The 27,873-nt window shown below is 39.6% G+C and overlaps 1 protein-coding gene across 1 annotated transcript in view; it reads right to left on the reverse strand.

The window, feature by feature from the left end:
- The window catches only part of LOC144509869 (calmodulin-binding transcription activator 1-like), a 1,175,789-nt gene that overhangs the window by 1,105,462 nt on the left and 42,454 nt on the right, over nucleotides 1-27,873 (reverse strand). The gene's annotated exons all lie outside the window — the stretch shown is intronic.

Here is a 27,873-nt window from a genome sequence, read left to right on the forward strand (position 1 = left end):
GTCCATCCTTAATTGCCCTTAACTGAGTGATGTGCTAGGCCAATTCAGAGGCAGTTGTGCAAATTTGGACTCTCCGACAGGCCTGTCTAGGTAAGGCCAGCAATTTCCAACCCCACCCCCCGCAAAAAGGAAATCAGTCAACCCGATGGATTTCTATGACAATCTGATAGTATCAGGTCACTTTTACTAATAATAACAAAATGAATATGGACTAAAATGTTAACTGAAGTTAAATATTCCAGTGTTATGGTGGGATTTGAATCATCTCTGAATCATTAGTCCAAGATTCTGGATTACTAGTCCAGTAACAATCAGAATACTACAATATTCCTCCACATTTGAAAAAAAGGCTACTTTTGAAACACACAACTGTGCTGGCAGGGAGTTCTTTTAAAGGAACTAGTGGGAATTTTAAAAAATTGCTGTTATGAATGTGGCTAAAATGTGGGTATTAATACAGTACAAACTTAATCACATGCACCTAGATCCTGTGGAGTACTGTACTGTATCAACTGTGGTCATAACTATACTGACAGTAGCAAACACCATTATATCAGGTCCAGCATGGTGAAATGCAAACTTCTGTCCAGAATTTTTACAAGCTTATCTGTGTCGAGGAGCCCCTGGAAATATTAACACACCCCTGTAGATCCCACTGTTTTAATTTGCAAAAGAGTACCAGCTGCACAAATGAAAACAATGCTTTTGCAGAATTTTTTTATATGTAGCAACAGAAGTGATGTGCAAGCAAGGCAAGAAAAATCATAGGAACAGAAATCTGAATAAATTTGGGAGCCCCAAAGCCTACAGTGCGATGCATTCACTCCTTCCTGATCTAACAGTGGATCTCAGAAGGACGACCTCAGACGTGTGTTGTGGACTTCAAGTCCCACAGAAGCTGGACTGGGACAACCTGAACTAATACCCCATAGGACAGTTCTAGCTCACAGACAGAGGAAACTTTTTCTTTCAACAGCCTGGGATCTTAAAAGTGAAAGGCCAGTGTCTCATTCACTGGAACACATTTCTAAAACAATTACATAGTATGAATAAAAGATAAAATAACCAAAGTTCCAGATGACCATCGGCTGACTGGTGGCAATTTAACCACACCCTCAGGTGAGGGGCAACATTGAGAAGGCTTGGCCTTCATAAATAACTCTAACTGGTACAAGAATTGAACCTAAGCTATCTGCAACCCGAACCAGCCAACTAGGCTAACAGACTCTCAGTATTAATATATAAAATTGAACATTCTTATTTTACCTTGCTGCTTAAACACCACCAATTCATTGCAACTAGTGACAGAATATTTGTCATGGTTACATCCCAGTCTGCTTTTTTCTAGCCTTAACTTAATTTCTCCTCTGCCCTGTGTCCCCTCCAGAAGTCTTTATTTCCTTTGCATTCAGTTGTTGGTCCATGCACCAACTGATGTAAATTACTGAAAGCTAACTTCACAAAAATGGTTTTAATTGATGTCAATTACAAGGTAAAATAAAAATGTTAAGATTACATCCAGTAAGTTTCTTCAGTGGATCAATGCCAAGCCGAGATCCACAAACCAAAAAAGGTCACAGTTTCGGTTTGTGGTATATGCTAAGTTACCTAATCAGAGGCAATAAGGGCTTAACATTTTGTGTCAACACTCCTGAATTAATAAGGTGAAAAAGACAAAAAGAAATTGTCAGCCCAGTTATGGAAATGCATGCCTGCAAATATGAGGTAAGCACAAGACTTGAATTGGTTATGATGCACCTGGTGTTTGAATAGCCTGTTAAAACTTCTTCAAGGCTTGTACATGAGCAAAGATTCAATCCCTTCAGGGAGGATACAGAAGGAAGAAATTCAGAGAGAAGAACAGGTATCCCTAAAATAAATTACCAATAGTGCAGAACCATTTGTGGCAAATTCATATTTTGAATCAATTCACTGACTGAAAAATTTTACAATTATCACCTCTTTTCCCACCCCAAATCCTGAAGAGACGATCTTTTACTGGGATACAGTTCCATGAATGCCACAGGTCTCCAGCATTTCATCTGCCTGGCCCTTCTTCACATGGAAAACAAGACAGCAAATACCATGACAATTCCAGACAGCAAGACAACTAAGCCCAATATTGCTACTCACCCAACAGGTACGTGCGATTTCCAGCAGGAGTCACTGGGTAGCAATCAGGAGTTGGACTATTCGCTGGTTTATTTTTCCCTTGCCAAAGGGCACTGGAGCCAATAATATCCCAAATGGTGCCGCATGTGTAATCAGCTAGCTCAGCAGAGACCAGGAATTAACTGGATCAGTGTGGCTCAGCGACAAGGCCTTCACCATCAGGACCGCTGACTGAAATGTATTTAATATGAACGTCACCTTCCCCTTTCTGAATCTTTAGCCTTGTATTCTCAACTCCAACTGCATACCTTTCGGCATGATTTAATCACATCATCTCAAGCCTTAAAATACTCGAGTCAACCATTTAGTCTCGAAAACTCCTCCCCCCGTGAGTTTAAACCTCACCCTTTCAGCTCTGCAACTGATGAGACTTAATACTCATCAATTAATTTGATCATGAATGGTATTGTTGTTGACCTTAATCCTTTTGTCACTGCTAAACAGCACAACAAAATAGATTCAAATTTTTCAAACTTTCCCTGTAGTCTGCAATAAATATTTAAATCAAATGTATTCCCATGATTGTTGATATGTTGATAGAAATTATTTTGCAGAGGTTAGTAAGCTGCAGTTTTCTTATATTTACAGCAAAATATCAATTTATGCATCTATGGAAAAGGCAGGATTCTCGGAGAATCAGAGATTAAATTTTCCTTGTCTCAACTCAGCTGTATTATTTCTCAAGTGAAACAAAACAAATTCCGCAAGTGAAACACAAAAAGGGCTGGCCCATGAATAACACTGCTATATTTCTGCCATCATCTCTAATCATTTAATCATTTTCTTTGTTCCAGTCTCTTGCAGCATTTTCCAATGCAAATGGTCACTTTCTCAATTATTCAAAGAAACATGCATTTTATTTATTTTTGGTTTTAATTTTTTCTGGTTAAACTTGTGGGGATCAGTTAGCTAGATGGATAGTGCATGGTGAGAACGACGCCAACAGCATGGGTTCAATCACCATACTGGATGGGGTAATTAATGGAGGCCTGCCTCCTTGGAGTGGTGCCCCTCAAGCTATATAATCACTTGTCTCTTTCTCTCATCTCTCACTAACAGAGGTGTGCATACGGTCCCTTCTGGACTATGGTTAATTGCCTTCCTTGCTTCTGGTTAAAATTACAATTAAGGAAACGATAAACCCAAGTGGCAATTTTTGAAAAACTTTCTAAATGCACAGGAGTTCAAATAAACAACACAAATTTGATATCATGACGTGAATCTGTGCAATAACCCTAATGCAAATCATGTGATTTATCACTTGTATCAGAATCTCCAATTATGACAAGGTACTTATTACATACCAGGTTTTGTGGAGTTACTTATAACTCCAGCTCCCATTGCAAAAATCTTGCACAGCTGGTATTAACCCACAGTAAATACATCAGATCGCAAAGAAAGACTTGTGGTGAACCATAGATGGTTACCACTATGGGTACTGAACCATAGATGGTTATCACTATGTACATATGTTACTCTTGTCACTGTTGGGGTTAGGGTTGGGGTGTTCCACCTGTTGGTATTGTTCTGTGGTACACTCCGGTTGGCTCCGCCTTCCTATAGGAGTATAAAGGTCACTGCACTTCCTAGTGACCCTTTAGTCTGGGATTGTATTGTTAAGCAGTATGCTCCATTCTTGTGGCTAATAAAAGCCTTTATTTCCCGGGTACGATCCAGCCTCCCGAGTGAATTAATCGTGCATTAAGACTCTTTTTAAAAAAGTCTTCCTGTTTTCTTGCAACCAGCAAGTTATTACCTGCATGAGACCCAACATTTCTGCAGTGAATAGCATGGAAACACGATAAGCTTTAATCAACATTGTTTTCATACAATCAAATGAAGTTTATAAGCCAAATCAGCAAAGTTTGAATTACTCAAGAAAACCACCTGACCCTTCCAGCCATGTTACCGACTTGCAAACACATCCTTTGTAAAATTATTGTACTGTGCATACATATTCATGTGAAATTAGTAAATTTATTACCATGAGGCAATCTGAACTGAAGAACATAATTTTAGAAATATACCAGCAGACTGCTGGAGGATTTGCTGTTTAACAAAAGTATTTTCTTAAGTGTCCGAGTACCAGGTGGAAAAGTTGTGTTGTGTACTTTGTTCTCTGTCAAAGTAACGTTTCTTTAATTGATAGAGTAGCGTCAGTATCGCGAGTAGGTGGTGGTACACATTCCCCATAAGCCTTTGCAGTAATGGTGCTCTCATAATGATGTCAATGACTGAACTACCTGTTTTCACGCCAGCAATAATAAGGGAATGGCAACAGAGGGGAAACTGGAGATGGTGATTTTCCTGGATCTCACTTCTTTTATCCAATAAGGTCAAGCAGGAAGAACAACTCTTACAGGAGGTATGCATTAAAGGAAAGACTTCTCATAAAAAATACTGTAAAAAGATTAATAGATGTGATAGGTTTGTCCCTTTTTCATTCATCAACCCAACCTACCCACTTTCTCATATCCTTCAAAGTCTTCTTCCCAGAAATGCAGCAGATTTACTCTTAAAACCAATAAAAGGGTGACAACAATCAAAACAAGGATATGTTAATTTGCAAGTCTTGTAATCAGGATACATACTGTACATCTGAGTATTTGTACATAATACTTAACCAGTGATGAAAATGCTGAATGTTTCTGTGTTATGTTGGTAATTTAAAAAATGAACAGGGCATTTACATACGTCAGTTATCAAAATGCAATAAATATGGCTTCAAGCAAGAAAAATCCAAGATGGCAGACTTTGGTCTAACCTTCTAAAACAAGGTACCACCAACAATATGTGCTGTGCATCATTTGATAATTTGAAAGTATAAAATTCTTCCAGAATCTGGATTTTTTTTTAAATTGGCAAGTTTTCATATATTGAGAAATTGAGTTTACTTAAAATAGAAGAGGAATGTTGTGCATGAGTACAGCAACATTTAACAAAAGGATTAGACTGATACCAACTTATGGACCATATGCATTTTTCATGGTACAGTTAAGCACATCCACTTGGTGAAAGGGGGTCAGTGGGACAGGTCTTCTGCATCACTGAACTAGGAAATTCCAACATTACTGTCCGGTTTTACAACATAGTATGTCATCATCTATAAGATCAGAAATTCAATAGAATGCATCAGGGTGGTCATTACACTGACAGAGGGGAACTGTAGAAACTGTGGTTCTTGGTAACAGAAGGATACTGGAAAAGCAATGTTCGAACAAAGGCACACGACCTCTAAGTATGGCTCTGTACTGTTCTTCACCATGCACTGCCATTTTTAATAGGCCATTTGGAAGATCAAGAGAACAGAATGACTCTCAAATCCACATAGAATGAAACCAGATGGACCACCTGGCATAGAGATGGCACTAGAAACTACAATGACAAACGCAGTCCTCCGATCCTGCAAAGTCCTCCTCACTAAGATTTGGAGGCTTGTGCCAAAATTGGGAGAACAGCCTCACAGACTTGTCGGGCAACAGCCTAACGTAGTCATACTCTCAGAATCAGAACCTTACAGATAATGTTCCAGGCATCACCATCACTGGGATGTCCTCCCACTGGCAGGACAGACCCAACAGAGGTGGTGGCACAATGATATACAGTTGGAATGTAATTGCCCTGAGAGTCTTGAACACCAACTCTGGACCTCATGAAATCTCTGGTGAACTAAATTTTAGATTTTTCCCATTTGCTTTATCTAAAATGGCTGCATCATCTGATTCACAGCTAGTTAGATCTAAGCATGAATTTTGCATCGCGATTATGAGCTCAGCAAGCGAATGTGTCAGCAAGAACTCTTTGATTACAGACAGTGATGATAAAATTATTATATTTCTATTTTTCTACATGAGAATTTCATGAAGTAGTCATCATGATCTTGTAGATTCATCTTCAATAGATATTGACAAAATAGCATTATTATTTTGATCAACAAAATAATTAAAGGGGTTAAAATTCAAGGTCTTTATGTCTCCATAGGTCTTACTGGAATTCTGAAGATTGTTCAGACAAATGGATTCCTTCAGCAATATTTACAAATTTTTAAAAAACTCTCAGATACATGGTTCAAAATTAAGTCTACAGAACCAGACAACATTGAGCTCAAACAGATACTATGTACTTCAAAATAATGTTTCTATATGTCTCATTGTATATTAAGTGCACATAAATCAATGACTTGTAACCTACAAAATCTGATTCACGATATAATGCACTCAGATTGAAAATATAATGGGAATCCCATCGGCATTCCTGTCTGCAATTTGCCATAATCAGATTTAATTGTTAGACCTTTGTTGTTATCTCTGCAAGGGGAGAAAGCAAAAGACATAATTCAGATCTTAAATCATGCTTGTCCATTCATGGAATCCTACTAACTATTTGAATTGGAAAATGGTGAAAAAAAAACAAATTTCAATCATCTTTTTCACACTGAAAAAGAACAAAGGATAAGTAGTAAAAGTTACAAATTCCAGTTGATTTCTTTTCACCTAAATTGACTTGCGTATTGTTTGCTTGTAAGGTTAATAAAGTTTTGCAGCATTCTTTGACACTTCTATTTAAAGATACAAATCTACTGCCCTGGCATTGATTAACAGTTGTCATTGCTCTGCTTGAATTGTAATCAATAGAATATATACATGCTAGTGCGCTAACCAAGGGCAACAATTCATTCTGCTTCTGCGACTTTGCAGCTTGCCAACTCATTAGTGCTGTTCCAAATGGAATACTTAATTAAAATATTACCAACCATCTCTGAAATGAACTGGCATAAAGGGACACAATACTGCGTGCGACAGATTTTGAATTGTAATATTATGATTATCAGAGGAAAATACTGAAAAAAAATCCTCAAGATTATTTTTAAATAAAAGAGCAGAAGATACAAAAGAATGATAGATTGACGAAAGGCTCTCCTGTCCTGTATTTTCTTTTTTCTTCATATTGGCAGTTGAGTTCAGTCACTGGAAACGCATCATGTCAGCAAATTGCTAGCTGAAAACATGACGTGTTAACAGGTCGGTATAATTCGAACATTCTATTCCCATTGGCCTATAGATTCATCCCTCTGCAAAAGATTATGTCAGTAGGGAACACTTCATTAAAAAAGCAATTTTACCTAAACTACGACAGACATTGTTATGTGTCCTAACCTGCAGAATAGAAGTGAAGGCAATTCATAGCCTTGTCAGTGGGTCAACCAGAAATCAGTGCAGACTTGAATACTCACAAATATCAATCTATTTTATCAAAAACATCTACAGCTTTTAAAAAATATGCTTTTTTAAAATATATAAATTATTCACAACCAAAATATCTATTTATCATACAAATTTTCAGCAAGATCAAATAGATTTAGAATTATAATAACCATAATCAAAATGAAATGTGCCAGACATTTTTAATTATTTGAAGTTTAAACACATTTTACTCATTAAATATCTGATTTAAAATACCTTTAAAATTAGGCCAAAGTATTTGACTGAAAAGGACCAGATTAAGAATGATGAGCAACACATTCCCTTTAAAAACATGCTCATGAAAAAAGGCCCAGGTTCCATTTCCAGTCTACGTTGAGCTAGTTGATCTCAGCTGGGGTGCTGCAGCTGGTTATAGAACCCCTGGGCCGGAGAAAGGAAAATCAGTCAGTTTCTGCTCGTGATCATCTATCCAGTGAACCAGCGCTAAGTGCACGTGTGAAAGGCCAGTAAGAACAGAAACAGCTTTAGCTTTGATGTTGAAATGTCTGCTAACATTCATTATCTGGACGAACAAGATGAAAAATGAGCAATAGTGCAAGGTATCTGAAGGAGACTGTACCTAGGAAAACATTCCCAAGCAGAAGTCAATGCCTTCAGGATCCAGAGGTGTAAAAAGTAGGAAAAAGGCAAAACAAAAATGGATGCCATATCTTGTAAGGTCGTCATTCTTCAAATATTATTTACCTTCCTTACACCATAGTACAAGTTAGCTGACAAATTATAAGCACATGACTAAAAATAGAGAGATAACACTACAGAAAGGAGGAACAACATACGACATCCCACTCCTGCACTCTATTAATGCCAAAGGCATCCACTATTGCACCAATATACTCTGACCTGAAACATAACACAAATTCCCCAGATCTCTCAAATAATTTACTTTCAGGACCTGTAATAACAAATGGGTAGGTATATAGTATGTGGAGAATAAACCCATATTTATACTTAATTCTGTGATTTCCATACATGGTAGGAACACATTCCAGATTTGAGATAGGAGCCTCTTGCTTCGGAGTACCATTTGTCAGGACAAATCTTTCAAAGATGTTAATATCCCTCCCCTAACAGCACTATGGATGTACCTACAATCACATGGGATGCACTGGTTCAAGGCGGTGACTCTCCAGCACCTTCAAAGGGCAATTAGGGATAGACAAATAAATGCTGGCCTAGCCAGCAATGTCCACATCCCATGAAAGTATTTAAAAATATGCTGCTGCTAAAGCTACACAATGCTGTATATCACACTTTTGCATATACTACCAATTGAAACTCTATGCTGGTGCTTGAGGAGCAGCCATGAAAAAGGTGAAATAATTCTTAATATTTTCCTGGATTGCTTCACTGCAAGACAAGGAACATAACCCGTTTTACTGCTCTATTTTAACAATGTCGAAAGCTGTACGAGCCTTTGATGAACAAACTCTGTCCAATGGGCCTGGTAGCATTCCATTATAATCCAATTAGATCCCTGTTGGCGAATTCATTGTGGCAGGATTTACCTCTTCTATTGCAGCCTTTTCTGCCAGACAAAAATTAAACCTACAACTTGATTTCACTTAGGTCTGTGAATCCTATACACTTAGTCCATTTTTAATTTGAATATAGATAATTTTACTAGGCGGATCTAATGCCTCAACCACCCAGGTCCATATGTCCTTTGATTTTCAAGTACACTATGCAGGGAAGGGCAGCAAGTTCACTCATGTTTCCTCAAATCCTTCTTTTCTGAGGATGACTCAAAAGGGACAAACCAGAGTATAAATGACTATGTCGGTGCAAGGAAGTAAGGTTGACCATTACCCCGAAGCAGATAATTCAGGATACCTTCTTGCATTATTCTGTGGGAAGTCCACCTGCTGTCCCTCAGAGGGAGGTTTCCAATTTTTTAAAGCAAGTGAAGGTCTGGCGTACACTTGCTGTCAACCAGCACTTGAGTTGCTTCAGTAGTACAGCTCTTAAAGTGTTGGGACTTCCACAACAGGAAGGGAGACTTGCTTGGAGGAATCAAGTTTACCATGTTCTTGACTTACATAGAACTTAGTGTTGGTAATGTCTTAGATGTTTTCAGTGCTAATAAATCTTTCACACCTACAACTGTAAAAGGATCCAATGAGTTTTCAGCTACATCCAACCTGACATAACAGCATTTCTTAGGCTTGCATTGTGCTTGTCCGCCTTGTTCCAATTAGTACATCAAATCTGTGCAGCTGCTCCTGTCAGGACATTTCCTGAACTGAATGCAAATTTTAAAGTTGTGACATCATATTTACAAGACAAGCATTTTGTAAAGGATCATGAACAGATCCTAAGTGAATCATTCCATATTGCACAATAATCAAAGCCTTCACTAGGTGCTAGGGCACAAATGCTGACTCAACTATGGAGGCACTTGGACTTTTTGAAACAGGCAATATGTACCATGAGTCAATGCAGAAGCATGTACTATACAGTCATTATCCAGTTTAGGCAGATGCTTCATGCTGCAGGTAAAATTTAAATTTTGCCCATTTTATTTGCAGTCTTTAAAGAGCATATAATGTTGATGAAAGAGCCTCCTACCACATTGACAGACAATTATGATTGTGCTGATTGAAGTGTAGTACAATTTGGTGTTACCATATAACCGAAATGACATGCTTTTTCTTCTAAAAAATAGCTTCGTATATCTGTTGAAGGTATTGTTGGTTTTTGAAAAAACAAAAAAAATCTGACAAGGCAGGATAAGTTAACAGAATGTGAGATCGTCTGCCTGGCTAACTGATCCTGTTGAAATACTTAAGCCTTCATGCCAAATTTCTGGCAGGAAGAGGTCTGAAGTAAGGCACAAGGAACTTTGGGGAAAATGAACTGCTCTAATGACACAGATCCTAGGGCTTTTTAGGATACAGAAACTTGAAGTTATGTAGCATTTTATATGAATGCACCCAGAATCAATTAAAAAACTGTAAAAAGGCAGGTTTGCATTTATGTATCTTCTTTCAAAACCTCAGAGCATGCAAAACACTCTACAGCCAATGAAATATACTCTTGAAGTATAGTCACTCTTGGAATGTAGAAAATGCTGCACCCAATTTGTACATTGCCAGCTACCATAGTGTGATAATGACCAGATAATCTCAATGATTGAGGAATAAATATTAGCTCGAACACCAGGGATAGCAATTCTGCTCTTTTAAATAGTGCAGTAGGATTTTTTATGTCCACCTGAGAACACAGCCTTGGTTTAACATCTCATCCAAAAGATGATACTTCTGACAGTTCAGCGCTTTGTCATGTACTGGAGTGTCAGCCTCGACATTTGTGCTTAGTCTGTGCCAGAAAGCTGTTAAGTTCAAGTCCCACTCCAGAGGTGAGAGTGCTACCAACTGAGCCACAGCTGCTACATGTTTTTGGTGATATATATTATATATACACTCCACAAAGTGGAGGGGATACAAAACGGAAAATGCTAATTGCCTTTTCTAACTTTGTATGACACTCCTATATTTTCTCCTCTGGACTCATTGGCCCACAAGTCTCCAGTTAAGTTCGAATTTAATATTCAATTCCTGTTTCAGAGATTTTTAAAGTCAGTGCATGATCAGAGGAACCACAGTTCTTGAAAGTCTCTGTTTACAGATCATTATTGGTCTAGCAGCAAATCCTGCAGTAAACCAGAAACCCATGTCCCACTTCCTTTCCTGCAAATCCACCAAATCCAATGCTCATCATCATTTAACGGCTAAATGCTTCCTGCCACCTTCTCCCAACTAAGTGAATTGACTTCGAAATCCTTCCTTTTGTCTTCAAACTGATGGCCTTGCTCCATCCTTCTTTCAACCATGCACCATATCTCTGATATTCTCCATGTCCCCCACACCTACCCTATGCTCTCAAATGTTTTGGTCCAAATCCTTTGGCATTCCCTCTCGCCCCAACTTAAGACGTCTTCTTAGAATTGACCTCTTCAAACATGTCTTTGGCCACCTTGCTCTAACCATTTTCATTGTGCTGCTCAATTCCCAGCTAGTTTCCTCTGTAAAGTGCCTTGGGATGTTTCATCATGTCAGGGATGCTGTATCAATGGAAGTGGCTAGAAATGCATGTTTCCAATAGGACAAAGCTGTAATGTCACCTTACACTTTGACATAGTAGTAGTGCGCTGAATACAAGTTGGGCCTGCAATCTAAAGACACTTAAAATGTTCAGTACAACCAATGTGCAAAAAGATGCAGGTTAGATGGGATATTTCTTACTGCAGTTTGTTATACTTCAAGTCAGAAACTCCAAAGTGTCTTATGAAGTCCATCTGGATCATACGTTTTGCATTTTGAATTTAGCTAGGGTAAACATGAGATGTTTCACTTCAAGTATGATTCAAATGATCCACTAGGGAGCTTTTATCAAACAAAGTTTATTTAAGAATCCTGTTAATATATTGCAATAACTTTTAACCTATTACAAACAAGAAAAAAAAACATGATATTGTATAACCTTTGACAAATATATGAAATATTCCAACCAAACAAACCTCCTTAAAACATACCCTCGCCTCAGATTTAGAACAAAAAATATGAATGTTGACGTGATGCTGGAACTTAGTCCTTTGGTTGGAGAATTAAAACTGACTTCCCAGCCTTGTAACTTCCAGCAGCCCTCCAGGAAGAGATAGTGCCACTGCTGGCCTCTAGCTTTCAGTCAGCAAACCACTGCAAGAGACAAAATTCTCACTCCAGGAAGGCAAGCCAGCAGAATCTATAATACCAGGGAGAGAGAAAAAAAAACCTGCCTGCAACTTGACAACCAGGACAGCTTCTGACCCTGAACCAAAACTAAAAGTGAATTCTTGGATTCTTCTGGGGAAGAATCATCTGACTTTGACTTGTCAATCAATCTTCTCCCTAACAATTAAAAAGGTTGTAAAATCCTGGACACTGCATAATAGAGGTTTATAAAATGATGAGGGGGATAGATAAAGTGAACGTTCAAAGACTATTTCTTCGGGTGGATGGAGCTATTACAAGGGGGCATAACTATAGGGTTCATGGTGGGAGATATAGGAAGGATATCAGAGGTAGGTTCTTTACGCAGAGAGTGGTTGGGGTGTGGAATGGACTGCTTGCAGTGATAGTGGAGTCAGACACTTTAGGAACATTTAAGCGGTTCTTGGATAGGCACATGGAGCACACCAGGATGATAGGGAGTGGGATAGCTTGATCTTGGTTTCAGATAAAGCTCGGCACAACATCGTGGGCCGAAGGGCCTGTTCTGTGCTGTACTGTTCTATGTTCTATGCATGAAGCCCAGAGTAAAAATAAACAAAACTTCATTTAAATAATTGAAGCCGCAATAAAAGGACTGCTAAGCAGGCAGCTGGTGCCACAATGAACCCAAAAGGCCTGCTTACAAACTGCAGAGAACATGATTTTTAAAAATATCTTAAAGGCACATGAGCGTCACAAGTTCAACTGAAGATCAAAGGCCCAACTTTTGGCATTTCTGCATATCACTGCATGTTTCAGTTCTCTTTACCTGTGTAAAGAGTCCGCTCCATTTCTTTGCTTGTTGCTGGTTCGGACATGATTCAACTGTTCTCCTAGACAATGATGGGTCTTAATATTTTAGTAGCTACACTTTTATACCAAATGAAAAAACACGAGGAGACCAGAACTAGTTGTCATAAAAATAAGATAGTCATTAATAAATCCAATATGGAATTCAGGAAAAACGTCTTTACCAAGAGAGTGGTCAGAATGTGGAATTCATGATCAGATTGAGTAGTTGTGAGCAGCAGAGATGTACTTAAGCGGAAGCTTGATAAATACAAGGAGGAAAAACAAATAGAATATGCTTGATCACAGTCAGATGACAAAGTGGAAGACTCTTCTGCAGCATTAAAAAACAGACAAGTTGGACTGAATGACTTTCTGTTTTTTTAAATTTGTTCAAACAAACATAGGACTGAGGAGCCGAAGTATGTCATTCAAGCCTTTCAAACCTGCTCCACCATTCGATAAGATCATAGCTGATCTGGTTGTGATCTCAACTCTACTTTCCCATCCGCTACCCCCCCCCCCCTCCTCCTCTTCCCCCCCCCCCCCCCCCCCCACTCCCCCACCCATATCCCTTATCTATCATTGAATGTATTCAAAGCTGAATTTGATGACTCAGCCTCCAGTGTTTTCTGGAAAAGAGAATGCCCCAGACTAACAACTCTTCAAGTTATCCTCATCCTGGTCTTAAATGGAAGACTTCTTATTTTTAAAACTATGCCCCTAGTTCTAGTCACCCCCACCAGAGGAAATATACTCTCGGCATTCTATCCCTATCAAGTCCTCATGTTTCAATAAGATAATTTCTCATTCTTTCAAACTCTGGTGGGTATATGCCCAACCTGTTTAACCTTTCCTCATAAGATAAGCTCTTCACCCCAGGGATAAGTTGAGCGAACCTTCTCTGAACTTCTTCTAACAGCATTTACATCCTTTTTCAAATAAGATCCAAACTGTACACACTACTCCAGATGCGGTCCCACCAATGATCTATACAGCTGCTGCAAAACTTCCCTACTTTTATATTGTTTCCCGTGCAATAAATGTCAACTTTCTATTTGCCTTCCTAACCACTTGTATACTAACCTCTTGGGATGTGGGGGTTTTGTTGCCCTAATTTATCCTGAGAAGGTGACGACTAGCTGACTTCCTGAACCACTGCAGTCCATGTGATGTGGATGCACTCAAAGTGCTGTTAGGGAGGGTTGCCAGAAATTTAACCTGGTGACCATGAATGACAGACAATAAATATATTGTCCAAGTGAAGACTGAGAGAGACATTGAGGAGAATTGAAGGTGGTGGTGATCCCCTTATCCTTCTAGGCAGTTGAAACTGCAGGTTTGGAACATACTGCTGAAGTCGTCTCGCTGAGTTGTTGCAGTGCATCTTGCAGATGGTACACACTGTAGCCATGATGCAATAGTGAAGGAAGGTGGTGGATGAGGTGCCAGTCAAGCAGGCTTTTTTGTCTTGAACATTCACAATTTGTGAACTGGTTATCCAACAATCCATCATCCTCTAGCTGCTGTTTCACTTGTACATAGGTAAAAAAATTGATGCCAGGCTAAGATACCATATCAAAAACCACTGTCAATATTTATATAACCTTACATACAAAAGGCCTTGAACTTACAGATCAGAGAACACTTTTACGCCACATACTGACAACTGAAGTATGGAGAAGTTATTAAGAGTGGTTAAAACACACAGCTTCAAAGGAGTCAGTTTTCAGGATCCAAGCACAGCAAAGGATCCAACTACAAAGGAAACCTAAATAGAAACACAATGAGACAGAAGAAAACACTACTTTATCAATCAAGGTTTTACTCATGCAGTTATGTATGAGCGATTCCTATCAACTACTTGGCAGCTAAACACTGCCACACTTGATTAGTGACCCATTTAATATGGCAAACAGACATCCAGTTATAAAGCTAACTTGTCGTAGATCAATGTCCATCTGTTCAATAGGCCCTAAAACTCAGTTTAGTCTTGGTTTGAGCAGAAATTTTTAAAATCAGCATCAACACAAATATAATGATGTGGAGATGCTGGCGTTGGACGAGGGTGGGCACAGTAAGCAGTCTCACAACACCAGGTTAAAGTCCAACAGGTTTATTTGGAATCACAAATTCCAAATAAACCTGTTGGGCTTTATGGTGTTGTAAGACTTCTTACAAATATAGTGCCGGAATTTTCCCCTGGAACATGCCAAGAAATCTGAACAATGGATGACATTACCACATCAGTAAGTAAAGAAAATGACATACAATTCTGCCTTTGCCAATGAAGAAAGTTACAACCTGAACAGTTTTGGATTAATATTGTTGAATAGCTCTCACCGGAAATTTTTCAGGAATACAACATTTTTTACACCCTTCAGGGATAATTAGGCAATCTTAGGTAGAACATAGGCTCAACATCCACTGCAGCAGTGGGATATTTCAACTTATTGCACTAGAAATCCTTGAGGCACTAGTTAAGATTACCAATACATTACCATTTGTGTGAAATTGTGCAGAATGGAAATGATGAAGGCTATCCCAAACTTACCTCTTTGAAGATTTAGAACTGGTAGGAGACATTCATCTCATTGGAATGGACAGGATTTGAATAAAAGTTGCAGCATTCAAAGGACAGGCCACTTCCCAGTTTTTCTTTAATAATCATGCATAATTCATCCTACTTTCTTTAATCCTACTCTAACTCCCTTAAATCACTATCACAAAATCAGATTAGTTGATCATTAACACATTGCCGTTTGTGGGAGTTCACGGCGTGCAAGCTTTCTACCATCTACCTGACACCTGTCATAAGCACATTTTTCCTCCTTCATCTTGATTTCTATCTCCTTTGTCATTCAGGGTACTCGGGATGTGTTTGCCCTATCTTTCCCTTTTGAAGGAATATACCTCAACTGCCCAAATCGTCTCTTCTGTGAAGGTAGCCCATTGAACAGCATAGTTATTCCTGCCAACCTTTTGACACAAATTTATTTGGCCTAGATCCATTCTTCTTCTAGATGTTGGCTTTCCCCAGTTAATTTTTCTCGCTCTAGACAGTTCTTTGTCATTTTCCATCGTCAGCGGAAACTTTGTGATACACCACCCCTAAAATGTTCTCCTGACACTTGGTCTAGATGGCCAGGTTCATTTCCAACAACCAGGTCCAGCGTGCCTCCTTCCTCATTGAAATGGAAACATACTGAAGAAAATTTTCCTGAACGCACTTTTGGAACTCTTGCCCCTCTCTGTCCTTCACACTACTGCTATTGTGATGACAGCAGTGCAATTGATATATATGTTTATGTTTAAGGGGAATGTTTAAAAATTCAGCTTTATTCTACAGGCAGTCGGTATGTCTGGTGGGACTGCAGCTCAGATTTTGGGAGAGCAAGACAATTACTCATTTCAGCCTTGCAAGTATTTATTTTAAGTAAAGCTAACCAACTTTTGTTTACTCAAGTTCCCTTGGAATTTCTGATTAGTGATTGGCAGGGTCATGTGATGCTGTGATTGGTTGCAGCTGAAATCTGTTTGAAGTTCGAAGGATTTTGTAGGTTTCTGGGACTCTATCATTCTCTGAAAGCAAGTATGCCTGGGGTTTGCTAACTATTTATTTAAAAGTGGATTTAATTTATGCATGATTATGACTTATTTGGAACTGGGACAGTCATAAGCTGGCAAAAAAGTTGTTTCCTTTCATTTTTAAATATTGTTCAACTGTCAATGGTTAAGCTGATTTATTTGTTAGGGTTATATTTAAACTGCTATTAAATAAAGTTTGTTTCATTCTAAAAGATCCCTACGCTGTCAGCGTAATCACTCGGAGTAAAACATCCTATCCTCACATGTATGCCAAATATAGAAATTGTTGGGGGTCTAGTCTAGCTTTCTAATATAACTTGGGGTTCTGGCCCAGTGCCCTAACATATCTCAGTCTACATTTAGATAATTAACATCCCGATTATAACCACTCTATCATTTTTGCGAATTCTCAAATTTCCTTGCAACTTTCTTCCTCCACATCCTTTCCACTAGTTGGTGGCCTGTAGTCTACACCAAACAGTGTAACTGCACCTTTCTTGTTCCTTCGCTCTAGCCAAATCAATTGTCCTTGACCTCTCTGGGACATCCTCCATCTCCAGCACTGCACTGCTTTCCCTAATCAATACCACGACCCCGCCTTCATTTCTTTCATTCCTATCTTTCCTGAACACTTTGTATCCAGGGATTCCGGTTTTTAAATCCAAGATAACTCAATTCTATTTCTGTTGATTTGTTTGAATTTAAGATTTCAAATAGGCTGTTTTTTGAGCAATTGAATCATTGGTCAAGAACATCTTGGCTGTGGTGTTGAAGACTTCAGCTCCAGAACAAACTAGTCAAGTGGTACCCATACAGCGACAACACAGGCATCTACCCTACAAAGTGGAAAATTGTCCAGATATGCCCTGTCCACAAAAAGGACAAATCCAACCCAACCAATTATCAACCCATTAGTCTTTACTCGATCATAAGCAAAATGGTGAAAGGTGTCATTGACACTGCTGTCAATGATTACTCACCAATATGCTGCTCACCAATTCTCAGTTTCGGTTCTGCTCAGACCAGTTGGTGCCAGGCCTTCTTACAGTAATGGTCCAATCATGCAGAAGCAAGCTGAATTCCAGAGGTGAATGGAGTAATTGCCCTCAAATAACAAGTTGGTATTTTACAGAGTATGGAAACAAGAAACCATAATAAACCTGAAATCAGTGGGAATGAGGGGGGGGGGGAAATTATCCACTGGCTGGGGATGGTTTGCACTAGCTCAAAGGAAGATGATTGTGATTCCTAGAGACCTATCATTTGAGTCACGCAACATTACTGCACAAGGTCCACAAGGCAATATCCTTGGCCAAACAATTTGAGCTGCTTCATCAATGAGACTCTCTGCACCAAAAGGTCAGAAGTGGAGGTGTTTTCTGAAGTGGCACAGTGCTCATTTCCATTTTCAACTCCTCGGATAATGAAGCAATTGTGCACATTTGTAAAACCTGCACAACATTTGGGCTTGAGTTGATCAATGGCATGTCACACAAGCTCCAGGAAATGAATGCCTCCTCAAGAGCAAGTCCAATTACCTGCCCTTGACATTCAACTGCAATTACCATCACTGAAACCCAACATTAACATCCTGGGGGCTTACTAATGACCAGCTATGTAAATATTGTAGCTGCTAAAGGTCAGAGACTGGGTATTATGCAACAAGTGATTCACAAAGTCCTTCAAACATTTACAAGATACAAGACAAGAGTAATTAGCCATAGTTTTTGAAGGACCATAGGCATCTCTCTCCTATTGGTTGTATAAAGCTCAAGGGGCACCACTCCACAAGCATGGGACAAGGCAAGTAGGCAGACATTCATGACCTACCACAGCCAGTCCAGGGATTGAACCCAAGCCATAGGCATTACTCTGCATCACACTCTAGCCATCTGGCCAACTGAGTTAAACAAACCCCACTGTTTCTTAGCCTCCACAAGTCAAGAGGGTGATGAAATATTATCCATCTGCCTGGATGATTGCAGTTCCAACAGCACTCAGTTGTTCAACATCATTCAGGACAAAGCACCCCATTTGAGTGACACCCCACTCACCACCTGAAACATTTACTTCCCCTACCAATGGCACACCATGTCTACAGTGAGTGCCATCTAAAAGATGCACTGCAACAACTCCCTTTGACAGCATCTCTCAAATCTGTACCTCTGCCACCTAAAGGACCAGGGTAGCAGGCGCATGGGAGCATCACCACCTCCAAGTTCCCTTCCAAATTTTTCATACCATTCAGATTTGGCAGTATATTGCCACTCCTTCGTGGAAAAACTTACCTAACAGCACATTGGGAAGCACCTTCACCACACAGATTCCAGCTGTTTAAGGCGGCACAGTGGCAGAATGGTTAGCACTGCTGCTTCACAGTGCGAGGGATCTGGGTTCGATTCTGGCCTTGGGTGACTGTGTGGAGTTTGCACGTTCTTCCCATGATTGCATGGGCATCCTCCAGGTGCTCCAGCTTTCTTCCACAGTCCAAAGGTGGACTGGCCATGCTAAATTGCCACTTAGTGTCTCAAAATGTGTAGCTTGGTGGATTAGTCAGGGTAAATATGAGGGGTTACAGGGATAGGGCGGTGTGGTGGGCACTGTCAGAGAGTCGGTGAAGACTTGATGGGCTGAATGGCCTCCTCCTACACTGAAGGCATTCTATGGTTCTATTCTAATGCAGCTTATCACTACCTTCTTAAGGCCAACTGAGGAAGGGCAATAAATGTTGCCCTTGCCAATGATGTAAATATCCCATTAATGGATAAAAGGTGAATGGGCAAAACTATGGCAAACCGAGTTCAAGATAGACCAGTAAGAAGTAATCAACTTTGGATTCAAGGAAGATATACACTGAAGAGGAACAAAGATAGTTGGCAGTTCACAAATCATTGCAAGTAAATAGGCACAGGAAAAACAAAGACGACTAAGGAATGCTGGCTTTTATGTCAAAGGGACAGGAAAACAAAATGGAGGGTGCTCTGCTTAAGTTGTACAGAGCCTTTGTCAGTCCCCATCTGGAATACTACATTTGTTTGGAGCACCTCATCGTGGGAAGGATGTATTCGTTTTGGAAGATGGACAATGCAGAATCACCAGAACTATACCAGAGCTCAGAGGATTAAATTACAAGGGCAGGTTGCATAAATGTGGTTTTCATTTATTTTGAGATTAGACAATTACAAGGTGACCTGATCGAGGTGTTTAAAATGTTTAAAGGATTTGACAGGATTGATAAGAAACAATTTTCTCTGGTGGGGAAATCAAGACAAGGCAACATAACATTATATTCAAGAGCTAGGCTATTCCGGAATAAATGAGAATTTCTTTTTCGCAGAATGGCAGTAGAAATCTGGAATTCTTTCCCCAAAAGGCTGTGGCTGCTTTGAAAATTAGAGCTCTCAAGCCCAAAATCTTTGTTACGTAAAGATATCAAGGATTATGGAGCAAATGGAGTTGAGGTACAGATCAACCATGATCTAATTAAATGGTTGAGCTATGGTTCCTGTATAGCAGCCTTACAAGCAATCAGATCAGAGAACCAGAGACACATCACCCTTTAATCACTCAATTACAATGCGATAAAAAACACTCACTGTTTTTGCAAGCTATTTTTCCAAAATGAAAATACAACAGACTTTCCACTTGTATTTTGATTTTATATAGCAGATACCCTGGTCCAACTGGAACCACCATGGAGATCCACCAGTCTTTGTCATAAATTTGAATCCCATTATGACCAGGCACTCAGAACTTTTGTTTTATCAAGTCCAAATGCCCTGTCACAGAACCAAATTTTTGGTTCTGACTAGTGAATTGAATCATCCGCAATTTGCATTTCCAGATGAAAAAAATTCACAGCTGTGAGCTGGAGTTGCTTCAATGGATGAATTCTGGTTGCTGCAATTTAACTTTGTGTATACAAGTCATAAATTAAAGATGCGTTTATCTATTTCCTTCAAAGTTTCAGGCTAATATATCATCACCAGTATGATTTTCAGCACTGCAGTCTATAGGTCACCTGTAAGTACATCATACATCTCTGGAACTCTGGTGAATTAATGCCATGGACACATCCAAAACCTGATATTGTGGCATCCTCTAAATAAGTCACATGGCTCTGTCATGATTGTCTTGTTTGCGCTCCATCTATGCTCCAGTTAATGTCTCACTCATTCTCAGTTATTAGCTCAGGAGCTCTTTGCTCTCACTTTGTTCCTTCTTTCTGTCATTTAATTCCTCTGCTTCCCATCCAATTGTATTTGTTCTTTTGGTGATGCTACCAAATCTACACTCACTCAATCACGCAACTTTGGCGCACAGAGCTTTTATTCCTCTCAAAGTGATGGTACCTCCATATTCTTCAATGAAGGAATGAAAATGTTATATCACTCCATTGTCAAAATACATAATTTCTTCATGTTGCTTGAAAGTCTAAATATCAGTTATAACATCTGACCTTGGTTAGCTCTGCTCTTTAATCCACAGCTTAACTATATCTTCTGTTCTCAATGGAATTCTCACATTTCATACATTATTTCTAGATGTTAGTGTTATAGGGTGTTGGTTACAGTTTGGTTGGTCTGAAGAGGTCTTCATGCGTAGTCATACATAGGTTAACTGTAATTCTTTAATGACTCTTAGCACTATTTATAACTATACAGTCAAGGGTACAGGCAAGGAACTGACTCCATGCTTCTACACATGGCTCTGTTCAATACTCAGCTGACCCTGGGTGCAGGTCATGTGCACTCTTACATCACTGTGTGGGCGGTACTGTTCTCAGTCCCACATTAACCCGATATGGTCCAGACCCTTATACTGCATCCCCTCTCCCCCACCTCCAATCCTTATCCATATATACTTGAAATGATTATATAGTTTACTGTCTGTTTTACATTATTACTAATTTATACATTTACATTACTACATTATCACTACCTCATCTCCCCCTTTGAATTCAAAATTTCAGGCCTTATAGGCCTTCCATAATTTATTTGCACTACTGTCGCATGAATGTAGGTTCTACCATGACTGGTTCTTTCTGCAAGCTTGGAGGTCATTCTGGCATCTGGCTATGTTTTCATCCATTCATGTTGATCAGCACTCGGTTGATTTGGTTGCTGCATTGGTCAGTGGTTGCTCACCTCCTTTATTTCTTGTTGGCAGACGAACATTGCTCTTGTCCTCGTTGTTTCTTTCACTTCTGTGGTAAATGTGGGTCATCAGAATGTCCACTGGCAGAGGATGAGCACTGGGCAGCTGCTATCAGGATCCAGCATCTTTTGTAGATTTGGCATGCTGACAGGGAATTGCAGTACATGTTCGGTGTTGACCGACTGTATCGTCATTGGAGCCAGAGGTTAAGACTCATCAGACTGGTCAGGATACTCTTTTTGTTTGAGTACTCAGGAAGTTATAATTCTGTATGATTAACAACAGTGGTTGTCTTGACATCTTCTGTCATTTTGAGATGGTCCAGCACTACACAGGCACTTCTCCTCAAGAGAGAGAGAAAGGCTGGCCGTGGACAACATACATCCACTTGAAGATTTGTTTGCCACCATATCTTAGTGGTTCCAGAATCACGACTATGACTGGAAGCTGGAATTCTCCAGGCCCATAGTGTGTTATGTCCATTGTTCAAAGTCAGAGGTCTTTTGGCCACAATTCTTTGTCTGACAGAACAGATGCCTGGCTCCTTTGTTGGATTAAAAATGCGTGAAATGGTCATTGACTGAAATGCCCACATTCCAAAGTGAGAAACCAGGGTCTTTGAATCACCCAAAAATCATGCCATGTCTCTTCCAGGTTTGACCTTTTGGATGATCTTTTGGCCTTCTGTGCATTTCAAAGTTTTTGCCTTGCACAGTTTTCCATGGTGTCTAATCCTGTTGCACTGAAAGCAATGGGTTACAATTGATGGACAGTGATCTTGTCTGTGGAGGTGCTGTGCTCCACTGTGTTGGCATGGTCGCTCTACTAGCCAGTTCAGGTATTGCTTTCCGCTTTCTGGAATGTCCTTGTGTCTTTGTTGCGCAACTAGCTGAACTGTGGATTGGCCTCTGCATCACGGTACATTTTCTCTCCTTTGAATGGTTCTGTGCTGCTCACAGAGTTCTGACTAGGATGTCAAATGATCTGGATTGCCTTTTCCAGGGTCAGATCTTCCTGTACTTGTTTGAGATCTGAGTACACATCGTCCACTACTCCTTCTATTGCTCTGTCTCTGATGAGTTCAGATTTTAAGTCTCTGCATTCACAACCTTTTGCAATCTTGTTCAATCATTAATAAATGAATTGACAAGTTCTTCTAGCCTTTTGGACTTGCTTATTAAGTTTAGATCTTTCAAACTGTTGCTTAGAGTAAACGAACATTAAATAATTTTAAAAGCAAAATGCTGTAGCCGCTGGAAATCTTAAGAACAGAAAAACCTGGAAAAACTGACCAGCTCCAGCAGCATCTGTGGAGAGAGAAACAAAGTTAACGCTTTTAGTCCTCATGACTCCTCTGAAGAGCCATATGGACTCAAAATGTTAACTGTTTCTCTCTCTATAGATTCTGCCAGACCTGCTCAGTTTTCCTGCATTTTCTGTTTTTATTTTATATTAAATTATTTTAATACTTCTTCATATTTAACAGATGATTTATTGATTTCTTATCTTACAATAACGTAATCTGCAATCGGGCCGACCAAGTAAAATAGTGTGTTAACCGCTCTGCTTCTGACATTTTGTCTAAACCTGAAGCGATGCTGTATCTTTTTTTATTTATTCATTCGTGGGACATGGGCGTCGCTGGCTGGCCAGCATTTATTGCCCATCCCTAGTTGCCCTTGAGAAAGTGGTGGTGAGCTGCCAGCTTGAATCACTGCAGTCCATGTTCTGTGGGTTGACCCACAATGCCGTTGGGGGGGGGGGGGGAATTCCAGGATTTTGAGTCAGCAAAAAGATTCTTAGGAATCTTTTCCCACAAAGCCCCCAATTATGTGACTGATCTAGGCCTTCGATTAATCTGAATCGATTTGCAAGCGTGGACTTCTGATCCATAAGTTAGTGTAGGTTCAGTTTCTCAATTTCAAGATGGCATCACCGTTCACTTGGAGACAAAGGAACTTCCCGTGCTTGCCAGTTTTGGTGGCTCCACTTAACTTGTGAAAAAATAACTGCCTGTAGAGTTCACATACTCAGCGTTTATGTTTCAAGTCGCAAGGCTTTTGCTCGCCTTTGGCTGAATTTCTTTTTTAAAAATCAAGATTCTCATGCAGTTTCTCAGTCACCTGGCTTCTCTTCCCACTTTCTATTTTTACAACTCTGTGCCGCTGTATTTTCCTCTTTTGATTCTTCCCAAGTTCAAAATGCACCATCCTATAAATTTTTCTTCCTCTTCACATTCTATCCATGTCAAACACAAAATTCACTTTAGAATAAGCTATCGTTCACATTTTGCCAGCACCTCCAAACTGTGCAGCTCCGTATCTCCGAGTCTTCTTGGCCTCCTGCAAATTTACCTGATTTTAAAACAAGAACCTAGCATCACCTAACCTTTACTTCTTAAGACATCTCAATTTCACTTTTTGATCTTCATAATGATTTCATAACAGACATTTCTTTAAAAAACTCAGGTAAAGCCACACAGCAAAATTTCAGGTTTGAGAAATAGATGTCAGTAAAGTCACTTTTGCTTCTCATTCTACACTTTAAAGAATTATTTTGAGCTGTAACAAATTCCTGTTTGTGTGCTAATTGCTGAAAATAAAAAAATGTTTCATTTGAAGCACTTATAACCTGATGAGGTCCAAATGTGTTCTGTTTGGAAGAGTAAGATTACAAGAACACAAGAAACAGGAGCAGGAGCTGGCCTTTTGGCCCCTCGGATTTGCTCCACCATTCAACAAAATCTCGGCTGAATGGATCTTGGCTTTAATTTTACTTTCCTGCCTGCCCACTCTCACCACCCCCATTGCCCCAATAACCTTTGACTCCCTTGTAGATCAAAAATCAGTCAAACACAGCCCTGAATATATTTAATGACCCAGCCTGCACTGCTCTCTGGGGTTTGAATTCTAAAGATTAACAACCCTCAGAGAATAACCTTCTTCTCTTAGAATTAGTAGAAATCCAGGAGGCTGGCAAAGCACTTGATTCCTCCTCATCTTAGTTTTAATATTTTGAATCTGTGACCCCTAGTTCTAGATTCTCCCACAAGAAGCAAAATCCTCTCAGCAACTATCTTGTCAAGACTTCTCAGAATCTTACATGTTTTAAGAAGAACACCTCTATTCTTCTAAACGCCAATGAACATTGGCCTAACCTGCTCAACCTTTCCTTGCAAGATAATCCTTTCATCCCAGTCTTCAGCCCGGTCCAGTAAATATTCTCTGAACTGACTCCAGTGCAAATGGCCCTCAAAGATGTTGATTTATCTTCAGTCATGATAGGTCTGATTTACACCAGAATCCTTAAAGTATCTAAGAGAAGACTGAGGCTTCTAAAGTTCCTGAAACTTCAGTTTGGGTTTATGCGATCTAATATTGATGCACTTAGAGTCTTGCATGGGCAAATCATGAACGTACAAGTCAAACAATTAAATCAAGGTGGAAGTGATAAGGTAGCTGATTAACAGTGCACAAGATATGGAGTTGAGGCCACAATCAGATCAGCAATGATCTTGCAGAACGGTGGAGCAGACTTGGGGAGCCAAATGGCTTACTCCTGCTCCTAATTCATATGTACATATGTTTGCAAAATTTCAATTATGAATCAACCAGCAGTTGCTAACATAACTAGAAGTTGTTTGCACTTACTTGCAGCAACTTACCAAGGCTCCTTCGACAGAACATTCCAAACCCACAATTTCTACTACCTGGAAGGACAATGGCAGCAGACACATGGGAACACCACCATTTGCAAGATCTGCTCCAAGTCACATATGATCCTGACTTGGAACTGTGTCATCATTCTTTCACGACTGCCATGTCAAAATCTTGGAACTTCCTCCTGAATAGTACATGGATGTTTGTATACCACATGGACTGCAGCAGTTCAAGGTGGCTTTACACCATCTTCACGAGCGAAATTGGGGTCAGTAATAAAGGCCATCCTTGTCAGCAACACTAACACTCCATGATGTAAATAAAAATACATGACACCCCAGCTAAATGGTTAGGGATTGGAACTTGTACCCCAAGAGGGAATGTGCAGAAGCTAGAAGTTGTTCTAAGAGCTATGATTTATGGACTAGAATTTTCAGAGAGATCAAGATCATCCATCCACAAGTTTCACAACAGATTACATCCTTCTGCATTATGAACACTTCAGTTTCTTTGGACTCTTCTAGGTCACCTCATTGATCCCCTTTTGTCTGAACCATGACGCCACATACCAGTTCAGTGGAATTGGATATGTCCGTTGGCTCTGGAAAATAACCCAAGGAGATTTATGTTCTCTACCTTGCTAAGATGTTAAGATATGCCGAATTTTATCACAGTGGCCTGTTTCAGACTTTTTTTCTCCCCCAGATGAAAATTCCTAACTGGGAAATCTTCAAATGATCCTTGAGGTTTTATTTTGATCTATCAGTTTGAGCCAAGCACCCAAGGGGTTTCTGCTACACAGCACCTTGTGATGATTAACAGGGACAACTTGAATGGCAACTGAAAACTTCCATTTGGTTACCTTCAGAATATCTTTAGAATAAATTGTAGCTGGAGAACCAAAGATTGGGAAGGCTACAGCTGTTGTCTTTAGCTCCCATTACAAACTATGTTCCCTAGCCACCTATATCAACCCTCTCCCTGGCTGCTGCTTTAGGCTGAAACAGACTGCTTTCAAGTTGATATTTTGCCCCCCACTCCATCATCAAAAGTCCTATTTCTATTTCGCCCATCACTGTCTCCGCCTCAGCGCACCTGCTCTTGAAACCTTTATCCATGCATTTGTTACCCTTAGCAGCAACTATTTTAATGCCCTCCAGCCAATCTCCAGCTTTCTACCCTCCATAAACTTCAGTTCACCCAAATACTGTTTGCTGTATCGTGACTGACACCGAATGCTATTAATCGATTGCAACAATGCTGAAGAAGCTTCATTGGTTCCCTGTTTCCTAATGAATCATAGAAATCATAGAAACCCTACAGTGCAGAAGGAGGCCATTCGGCCCATCGAGTCTGCACCGACCACAATCCCACCCAGGCCCTACCCCCACATCAATTTTAAAACTCTCACCTTCCTGATCAAATCCATCTAAGGCCTTGTCCTTTTCTGTCATTTCGACCTGCTTTGGCCCCAAAACCATCCATTAACTCTATATTTCCCCCATCTCTAGGGCTCGTCACCCCCAATTTTTTTCACCATGCTACTGGCAGCAGGGCTTTCAGGTATTGAGTCCCGTTCTGATGAAAGGTTACCAGTGAAACGTTAATTCTGTTTCTCTCTCTACGGATTCTGTGTCAAAATCAGACTGAGCATTTCCAGTATTTTCTGTTTTTATTTCAGATTTCCATAATCCACAGTATTCAGCTTTGTATTGGAGAATTCAGCACCTTTATTTTAAACAGTATGTAACTGAGGTTCAATTTTACCCTGCAGCAAAGGTAAATATTTGTCACCAGTTTACTCGTGCAATTCTTTTCAGTAGTCAGCTGCAGTTTCAAATCACAACCTCTGAACACACAAATTAAACCATGGGACTAACAATGCAATCATTTATCCCAATCCATCTTAAAACACACCATATGCTACATTTTAAAAAAGATATATAACAGCTTTGCTAACACCTCGGCTACAAACTATAAAATCAGTGAAAGGATAGGTAAACTTGGGGTGTTTCATAATCAAATTATAACACTTACAGCAACCTATTAAGATAACTGCTACTTTAATTTGACACCCTTTTTTAAAATACCAGGATGAACAAATGACCAATCAGTACATTACTGAAGCCAGGTTTAATTAACTATGCTTTCTCAATCATAAATGCATAGACAAATGTATACATCAATAAAAATTAGATAATCCTTATGAAAATTGCAGTTTTAATATTTATCAAGTGCTATGCACGCTTGTGATAATATCAAGTCCACTCAGAAGTTCCATTCACTATACAAGTACACTCCACCCCTCCCTTTTTTTTTCCAGGCTTGATTCAGTTATCCATCATAACTAATAATTTTCCAAGTGTAGGATTCTTTTATCAAATTTTCAAACAAACCAAAAAAAAATGGTATTGTAAGAACAATCTACAGGTACAGTTACTCCAGAAATCCATTCCTACTTTGTAAGAAAATCGGTAAATACTGCAACCAACTAAC

This window comes from Mustelus asterias, chromosome 22 (genome assembly GCF_964213995.1).
Source record: "Mustelus asterias chromosome 22, sMusAst1.hap1.1, whole genome shotgun sequence".
Lineage (NCBI taxonomy): Eukaryota > Metazoa > Chordata > Chondrichthyes > Carcharhiniformes > Triakidae > Mustelus > Mustelus asterias.